The sequence below is a fragment of the Octodon degus genome, unplaced genomic scaffold (assembly GCF_000260255.1).
Source record: "Octodon degus isolate 3935 unplaced genomic scaffold, OctDeg1.0 scaffold00387, whole genome shotgun sequence".
Taxonomy (NCBI): domain Eukaryota; kingdom Metazoa; phylum Chordata; class Mammalia; order Rodentia; family Octodontidae; genus Octodon; species Octodon degus.
In genome coordinates, this window is record NW_004524963.1 from 66,370 (window position 1) to 75,246 (window position 8,877).

Sequence of the window (8,877 nt, forward strand, 5' to 3'; positions counted from 1 at the left end):
GGATATCAGGTCCGCATCTTGCACAGCAATTAACCACTAGGAAGAATGTATGCAATGTGTTAATCATTGAAACTGTCCTACCAATTTCGTTTGAAACTGTCTCATTGCTATTTGTTTCTCAACAAAATTATGGAAAAAAAATTATTTTGAGATGGGATCACCACTGCTAGTCTACTCAAACAGCAAGGAACATTTTTTTAACAACAGAGTCTGAGTAGGCAGGTTTTCCTAGAACTCGGGGCAGGAGAAGAGGCAATATCTCCAGCTGCCGCACTGGATTTTGTGCCACCTCTTGAGCTGTAATATCGACCAGGGAGTTTCCTCTTTTGTCCTGAGGTCTGGCCCACGTGAGGAGCATCTGTCTCTCTCACACTTGTGATGTCTCTTGTCTTCCGTGCTGTCTCCTTGAGGTCCTGGCCCTGTCTGACTGCCTATAATATTTTTATCTAACTCGGCTGCCTGCAATACTCCCCCCTCTGAAGAAGTAACCCAAACTGCCATGAGGGAACCGTGGGTGATGAGCACTCTGGCTTCTTCAGGCTGAAAGGGGTCGTAGTTATTGAATATCTCTGGCAGTCAGAGATATTCTCCAGAGGTTCTACCTAAAGGCCCTCAATAGACACCAGGCATTTTTATCTTGGGTAGGTGGAATAGCTTTAAATCTGGAGGAGTGTGCCAGGTTTGAATTAAATAGAGATGGAGACTAGAATGATTAGAATTTAGTGAGCCTTCATTAGCCGGTCTGGTGGCTGGTCAGCAACTTCATTGGTGGGGAAGCCCCAACCAGCACTGACCTATCCTTTGTCCTAGTCTTTTGTAGCAGAAAATCACAGCTGGGCCAGAAAAGCTGCAAGCTATTTAGAGCTAAGGGAATTTTACAGCTTGATGACAAGGGAAACTTGCTCCTGTTAAACTGTTTTTACAAGGTTAGGGTGTGGGTAACACAAACTTTGAGCTATAAACTTTAGGCATTTATCTAACTCTAAGTTCACACTAACGTTTTGATGAAGGGATGAAACAAAAAAACGAGGCACCAGTTGGAGAAGCTGTTACCTTAGGCTATTTCACAAGGAACAGTTGGGGTGAGGATACATGCATACATATTGTGGGGCAGGTAACAGGAAGCAATTCCTGGTGAGGACAGACTTTCTCTTAGAAATGTTTCACCAAAACAGGAAACTCTTTGTCCAACTAACCCATTACAAGGTGACAAAGCCAAAGAAACAATCAAACATGTGTAGGCCAAATAATAACTTCAACAGGATACAGTAATCACTTAGCAGATCTGGAATGTAATAACTTTTTTTATCTTGTGCCAGACCTGGGGAAAACGCTGAGTGTTCTCCAGTTTGCAAGTGGGCCCCTGACTGGGTAACTACTAATAAATCTGCATGAGCATCTATTAAAAGTTTAATAGGCTTTCTCTTTATATTGGCAGTTAACATGGGTTCCCTCAGGCTGAGAGGGGAAGACCCATGACACCTTGATCTGAAGCCTCCTCTGACTCCATAAAACACTTTCTTTTTCCTCTCTAGCAGTTTTGGACATTTTTTTTTGTTTGAAACATCTCTTTTCTCTGTCTGGATCCAGGGAAGCATAAATTTTTCCCCCATTTTCTGACTAGCCTTCGTTCCGATAGGCTACAGGTATCACTACTGTCATTTTCTGTCTAGAATTCTATTTTGTATTCTTTTTACTATAAAACACCACAACTGAGGCCAATTTATTCCTACAAACCCTTCTAACTTCTGCCGCTTGGGTCAGATGTCTGGGGCCTTCTGAACAAGACATAACATTTTGGTTTTAAGGCCTCTTGTGGGTAGCCCTGCCCGAGGAATGTGAAGAGTGAGGCAGGAAATCCCCAGAACGCTGGGCTCTCCTGGCCTATATGAGGTGGGCAGTTAGTTAAGGCCTTAATGTATGTCTCCATAGACAAAATCTGGTGGATCCCAGTAAAAGGAATCTTAATATAGCATATTTGTTATAGATTTTACCTACATCATTACCTGGGTTTTGATATCTTCTAGGAAAGAACAAATTTTTGAGAAATTAGAGCCTGTATAATCAAAGCACAAGCATTTGAGCTAACAGGTTAATGTATAAACTTTTTAAAGGACTAGCAATTGTAACCCAACTGACTTGCAAATCTCTTTATGAAGTCTGACAGTTTGCTATGAGTCCATCTAGCTTTAGTTACAGTTATCTCGAAATTTTGAAGACTTACGAAAATTAGATTGGAATCTTGTCTTTACTGTCAATGCTTTTCAGTAATCTAAGCACAGTTTGGCATATTTTCCTAGTTGTACCTTACGAGCAAACAGTGACATCAGCAAGTTATTTTTTTACTCGTATGTTCTTGAACTCAAAATTTGTCTCTAATAAGAGAATAGAGAAGCATGTTTGCCTTTTAATTGAACAGCATCCATAAATATTGACTGAAATCATAACATGTTCTTTTAAAATGTCTAATAATTTTTACCAACTAGAACACACACAACAGGGCCAGCCAAATAGCTCAGGGAATTAAAGAGCCTGCAAGCAGGTGAAGGGGCCGGGGGTTTGATCCCCGGGCCTGCCGTGCCAGCCCTGCCCTCTTGGGGTGCACTGCAATGATGACTGAGACTGGGCATGGTGGTGCTCGCCTGCAATCCCAGCACTTGGGAGGCCATAAACAGGAGAATCACAGGTCTATCTATGCAGTGAGACCCTGTAGACCCTCCCCCCAAAAAAAAATTAAAACACACAATATATTATAAAACATGAGGCAATGTTACTTTTGTGAAATATAATCTGAAAGTTCACACCTGCATTTACTACTAGTATGAAATACCTGCATTACATGTGAAATCAAGCAGACCAGCTTAGCCCCTCATCATGAAATACACAGCATTCAGTCAGATTAAGCCAACGTCCCATTCAGGGTTTTGGCTATGGCCCCCATTGGAAGCAAGGGCCACTGCCAAGGGATTTTTTTCTTTTAACACCATGCCTGAGTTTTATGTTCTAAAGACAAGGCCTGGCTGTTTCTGTAGACCCGCAGACATTTTCTTACCAGCATTGTCCTTTGGAACATGTTTTAACTAGTGAAATACTTTTTAAATCTTATACATGAACAACAATGCATAGCATTTGTAAAAACTAGTCTTAGCATAATGTTGATTAGTTAGCAACCTGAATATATATTGTGGTATCTCAGTTACAGCTAAAGCAAGATGTTTTTTAAAGTCTGGTTCTATTGAAGTGCAATGACTGGAAGGAAAGTCACGGTTGGAGAAAGACAAAGAAACCTGTACTGATGTCCCGCAATAGGCTGGTTTTATTTTGTTTGATTGGGTTTTTTTGTTTGTTTGGTTGGTTTTGTTTGTTTGTTCGTTTAGGAGGCAGGCACAGAGCACTTCAGTCCTGCCGGACCACCCGGGAAGCCGCGTCTGAGCTCTGGGGCCTCCGCCTCAGAGTGCAGTCTCACTTCCAGTGGCTGCCCTGGCAGCAGGGCAGGGCTCGGGGGCCTCCTGAGGCAGTCCCTCTGATGCTGGCCTGGCTTCCGCCAGCAGCAGCAGCAGCAGCAGCAGCAGGTGAACCTCATCCGCAGATGAAGCTCACTGTCCTCGAGCTCTTCTTGGAGCCCAGACAGTCAGGCTTAGGGGCTGTTTTGAGACTGCGACAAAGGCAGCCATTTTTTATCTCTTCGCTTTCTCTCCCTGGTTTTCGCCCAGTTCTGATTATAGAATCAAAGCATTTTTTACTAAAGTATCAAGTGAATTGTCTGGAGCAAAAGCTTTCTTTTGTAGCTCTTTTCTAATGTCTGGAGCTGACTGATTAATGAACTTATCTGTAAGAGTAATCTGTCTCTCTATTGAATTAGGATATAGGGAAGTATGCTTTACCAGTTCCTCTATTTCTTCTTTAAATTGTAATTTCTTTTTTTTTTTAATTTTTTTTGTTTATTTATTTATTTTGTGTGTGTGTGGCCAGCTCAGCCCACCAGGGGGCGGGGCTGGCTGGCATGTGGTGCTGGGGGATTGAACTGCAGTCCCTGTGCTTAGCTTAGCTTAGCTTGTTCTAAGTAGGTGCTTTAGACCACTGAGCCATCTCACCAGCCCCATAAATTGTAATTTCTTATGAGAAAACAAATATACAACTTGGAATGGATTGGAGGCACATCATGCCATAAGTAGATTTTTTAATGTGGCTAAACAAAGTTTAAAAAGCAAGTAACAATAATGGAAAGTGTTTCTGGTACAAGCAGTACAAAAAAAATAGTGTACGGGTACCTGGCTGACACGCCTGTCTTGCAATAGTGCGACTCTGAAGTATATATTTTTGACTGTCCGCAGCCACGCAGAGTTACAGCGCCACACTTCAACAACCACATGCTAACAAATCCCACGGAAACTACTCTTAAAAAGGCATAACCCAGAGGTTCCCTCACTTGAGCAACTCCATCTAAGCTTAGATGTGCAGAAGGGCTGCAGTACATCCAGATAAACCCACATGCAATGTGCTACTTGATCAATTTTCTAAAATAAGGTTTCAGGACCATGACAGTAAGAAAAGGGAAGAAAACATGGAGGAATGAAGTCCTAATTACTATGCATGCATATGTTTTGGCAGTAGAGGGAAAGCTTTTACAGATAAGTTACAAACAAAGAAAAAGCAAATAAACAAATTTGTACAAGAAATTTAACCCATTCTGTACAGCATCTTCACTCTGCTGTCACCATTTGTACAAACTCTTCGCAGTTTCCTTGGCCATCACCGTCAGCATCTGCTTCCCTGGTCATCAACCTCCTACTGTTGACTTTTCTCCAAGGTCCGTCATCACATGGCTGCCCTAATATAACCATCGCCGTCCTTATCAAACACATGGAAGGCATCTCACATTTCTTCCTCACTGCCTGTGTCTTTCCTTTTTCTTGCCAGCATTGTCAGAAATTCAGGGAAGTCAATTGTACCGTTACCGTCCGCATCTACTTCACTAATCATGTCCTGCAACGCTGCTTCTGTGGGATTCCGCCCTAGAGACCTCACTACAGTTCCCAGCTCCTTTGTTGTTACAGTTCTGTCACCATCCTTGTCACATAGCGGAAAAGCTTCTTTGAATTCTGCAATCCGCTCTTCAGTCAGTTGGTCAGCCATGCTGCAAGCGCTACTCGTTTCGGAGACGCAAACACCGAGCTGCCTACCAGTTCCTCTATTAAACATTCTAAGAAATCAGAGGGGTGTAATCTTTTCCCAGGTAAACAGCCGAAATTTAATAACTGAAGGCTTGGTTTTAGTTATCAGACCTTCAAGAACACACACTAGAAAATACTTTTATTACAATCTCTGCCTATTAGTCCACTAGGGGTCTGACTGCTTGGTCTCCAGCCAGTAGTTTCACTGGCTGCCTATTTTCTGGTTGTTTAAAATTAACAATACGATATTTATCTCCAAATGCAATACCAGCTTATAATGCGGCCTGCCTTTTCATGGAAGTCAAAGCTTGGTTTAAGATTAACATTACATCTTATAATCTGAATAAATCCTCTAAAGACATCAATGCACTTATCAGGGTCATCTAAAGATTTTTTTAAGATCTGACTTTTTCTGTTTTAGGTCACAAGGAAAAAGGCACATGAACTCTGGAAGTTTTAAACTGTCTTTTTACTTCTTTAAAGGGTATCGGTTCAATCCCCAGCACCACATGCCAGCCAGCCCCGCCCCCTGGTGGGCTGAGCTGCCCTCCCCCCCCCACACACACACAATAAATAAATTTTAAATAAATAAATAAAGGGTATCATCCTTGAGGAGTGTGCATAAACCCAGCGAGGTTGGTGTAGCCCTGTAGAGGACAGGAGTACAGTTGGTCTAGCAGCCTTGTCCTCTAGACTAGAAAAGCAAGTAGGGGAAACCTCACTCTCCGTCATGGTGGGTGAGGCTGCGATTAAGGCTATCTTGTCCTTGGGTTCCAAAGGTCAGGAAGCAGCAGCCTTAGGCTCCAGGATAATGAAGGCCTTAGGCCCCCAAACTGCCCGGTTCTCCTGTAGCTCACATCTACATTTCAAAACTAGGTAACAATAACTTTCCTAATGCAAACAAAATCTGATGACACTTGGTCTGGTGACAAGAACGTCTTACAGAAGGAAGCATAACTATTGCTTAAAAAGGTTGAGTTGGAAACAGAGCCCCCCCCCCCCATGCTGTAAAACAGATCATCTTTGGAGGTAGACAAAAGAGACGATTGACTGGAAGAACTTGGCCCCGGGCCCTAGGGCAACGAAATCTCCAAGACACTTGAGTGTCTTCACCTGGTCTCCAGGGCAACCTTTCCTAACAGGACTAGGCTATATTAAATCTTTGGAGCTCGTGGGTAAAACCTCTATTTATCAGCTAGCAAGCACATTTTACACATTGGCAAAAACACATTACTTTAAGGCTCACAAAAATCTTTCTTACTCTTAATGTGTAAGGCACAGATGTGAATCATTTCCCTGACAGCCGCTGTAGAATATCAACTATTGCAAGCTGCCTCGGCTTAATTTCTGAAGGAGGGACTCTTTAAAGCGTTCTACTGAAAAGCTTAGGTAGAATTCCTAGTTTATTAGCAGAAAGAGAGAGGAAAAAGTACAATAGGTAAGGGAAGATCTTTCAGTGGTCAAGAGCCAGTTTCCACAGAGCACTTTCAGGCATCATCCAGAGAGTCACCCTGGCCATGACCCCTCAGGGGGTGTCAGTTGCTAGTGGCCTACGCAACCAGAGCTCAGGCTCCAGATTTTACATGCTTCTAAAAAGGAAAGTACAAAGAGGTGGGAAATCAAGAGTATGGTCAAAGCAAGGAAACTGAAACAGAGCAGGTTTGACATTCTCTCTAGCATGTAGAGGGGGATCAGAGCCAGTCTGTCCCAGTGAAACCTGTCCTCCATGTCTTTAAGAATGGTTCCGAGTGGGCAGGGAGATAGCTCAACAGCGTAAGTGCCTGCCTGGCGAGCCCAAGGTCCTGAGTTTGATCCCCAGTACTGAAAAAAAAAAAAAAAAAGAATGGCTGCCGACCTAATGTAATTTAGCTGGCAAAAGGAGTCCCATGTTTTGTATACAGGCACGTATATTTTCTAAGTCTGAGCTAGATTTTCAAAGTGCCTTTTTTCAGAAGTTCACATAAAGTCCACTAGGAGGCTTACTAACACTACTCTCTCTAGTGCTATTATCTAGTCAAGCCAGGAATATCACTACATTTAGCAACTAATTCAAATGCAACATATACAAATACAAAACAGTCATAAAATTCCCATTAAAGAAAATCAAAACATTTCCATGTTTTAACTTAGATTTACTAACACATTTTGACCAACATTTTAACAACTGCGTAACGAATTTATCTGTGTACTGAGAGGCAGGCATAACTAGTGGGTTCTGAGGATGACGGTTGGGGGTCATGGGCTGCTTCTTATGAGTTGGAGCTGCCAGAGCGACCATGTGGGATTGGCCGGTCATCCATGGATAGCGTCCAGAACAGCAGAGCTTAAGTCGTTTTGGAGGGTCAATCCAAGCCTGAATGTAAGGAATCTGTCCTGGATTTCCGAAGATGACTCTCCAGACCTGGTAAGCAAGAGAAAGTTTAAAGGAGCCTTCTGGAGGACAAGCGGCCTCAGGAAAGAGGGCCATTTCGATTCACAGAAGGTTTGGAGTTTTCTGAGGGACACAGAGTCCGTGTACTGTAAGGCTTCTTGTCTGAAATACTAAAAATGATTTAGAACACATTACAGGGGCAACAAAGATGCTGAAACAGAAGCAGACTGACACTGACCCACAGTTATTAGATAGACAAATGACAATCGGCTGAAACACACAGAAACAGATCCAAGACTCGGATTCGCCACCACGGAGCAGAGTCGAGTCCAGGGGCTACCATTACCTCTAACACCTCCTCGCACTCCCGGAGGGGCACCCCAACAGGACAGATACAGACGTCTTACTGGTAATATCTCACAGATGGCTTGGTTTGAATGACAGAATTGGTGAGTGTTCAGAGACCACTCTGGGGCCGGAAAGTCTCCGCGGTGAAATGGTTTCTGAAAACTCTGGTTCCTAAGAGTGATCCTCAGTAAAGAGGATCCTGGACAAGCCCCCAAATGTTATGGGTTACTTAGCGTAGCAGCCAGATAGGCCAAATTGGAATTTAAGAGCCTTTATTACTGAGCTCAGAGCTATCACGCAGGGAAGACTGAGCGGCCCCTAGTCTAGGCAGCGAGGAGTTTTAAAACAAAAAAATCACATGACTAAAGGGTCTTTCACAGTTCAGCCATACGCACAACTTGCCTGTGTGGGGGCTGGCTGAGCAAGCTGTTCTTACAAGATACATCTTTCTTTTTTTCTTTTTTTTTCACGATGGTAAATTTTATGCTGCATTTACTATATAGGTAAATGGGAAAACATGGATACATTTGCAGTGAGCCCCCAACATAACTTAGTCGCTCACGTATTAAGCCCCTTATGCGCAAAACAGCACAAACACAATGCAGTGTCTACCCTGGTGCGGATCAGTCTAGTTAAGACAGCCAGATCACTACTAGGTGGCGCAGCCGCCCCTTGGCCTCCCAGGTCCACGGCGGCTATCCTCAGCAGGTCCTCTGTGAACAACCAGAATGTTTCAATGCTGTACGATTTGCAAGCCAATTTGCTCTTCACTGGTTCTATTTACATAAATTAAAAACATTCAATTTCCTACAAAACACATATTTTGGTTACCAAGTAGTTCAAACTACTACGGCAGAAAACAAACAAAAAGCCCAGAACTAGACAGCCGGGCATGGTGGTGGACACCTGTAATCCCAGCACTCAGGAGGCTGAGGCAGGCTCGTCACAAGTTTGAGATCAGCCTAGGCTACAAAGTGAGTTCAA

The 8,877-nt window shown here is 43.2% G+C and overlaps 1 long non-coding RNA gene across 1 annotated transcript; it reads left to right on the forward strand.

Annotated features, from left to right (window-relative positions):
- Positions 1-2,054: 2,054 nt before the first annotated feature.
- Positions 2,055-5,214, forward strand: LOC111814638. The gene is made up of 2 exons (XR_002819565.1): positions 2,055-2,091; positions 4,921-5,214. It is a non-coding gene; the product is annotated as an uncharacterized LOC111814638 (long non-coding RNA).
- Positions 5,215-8,877: the final 3,663 nt, after the last annotated feature.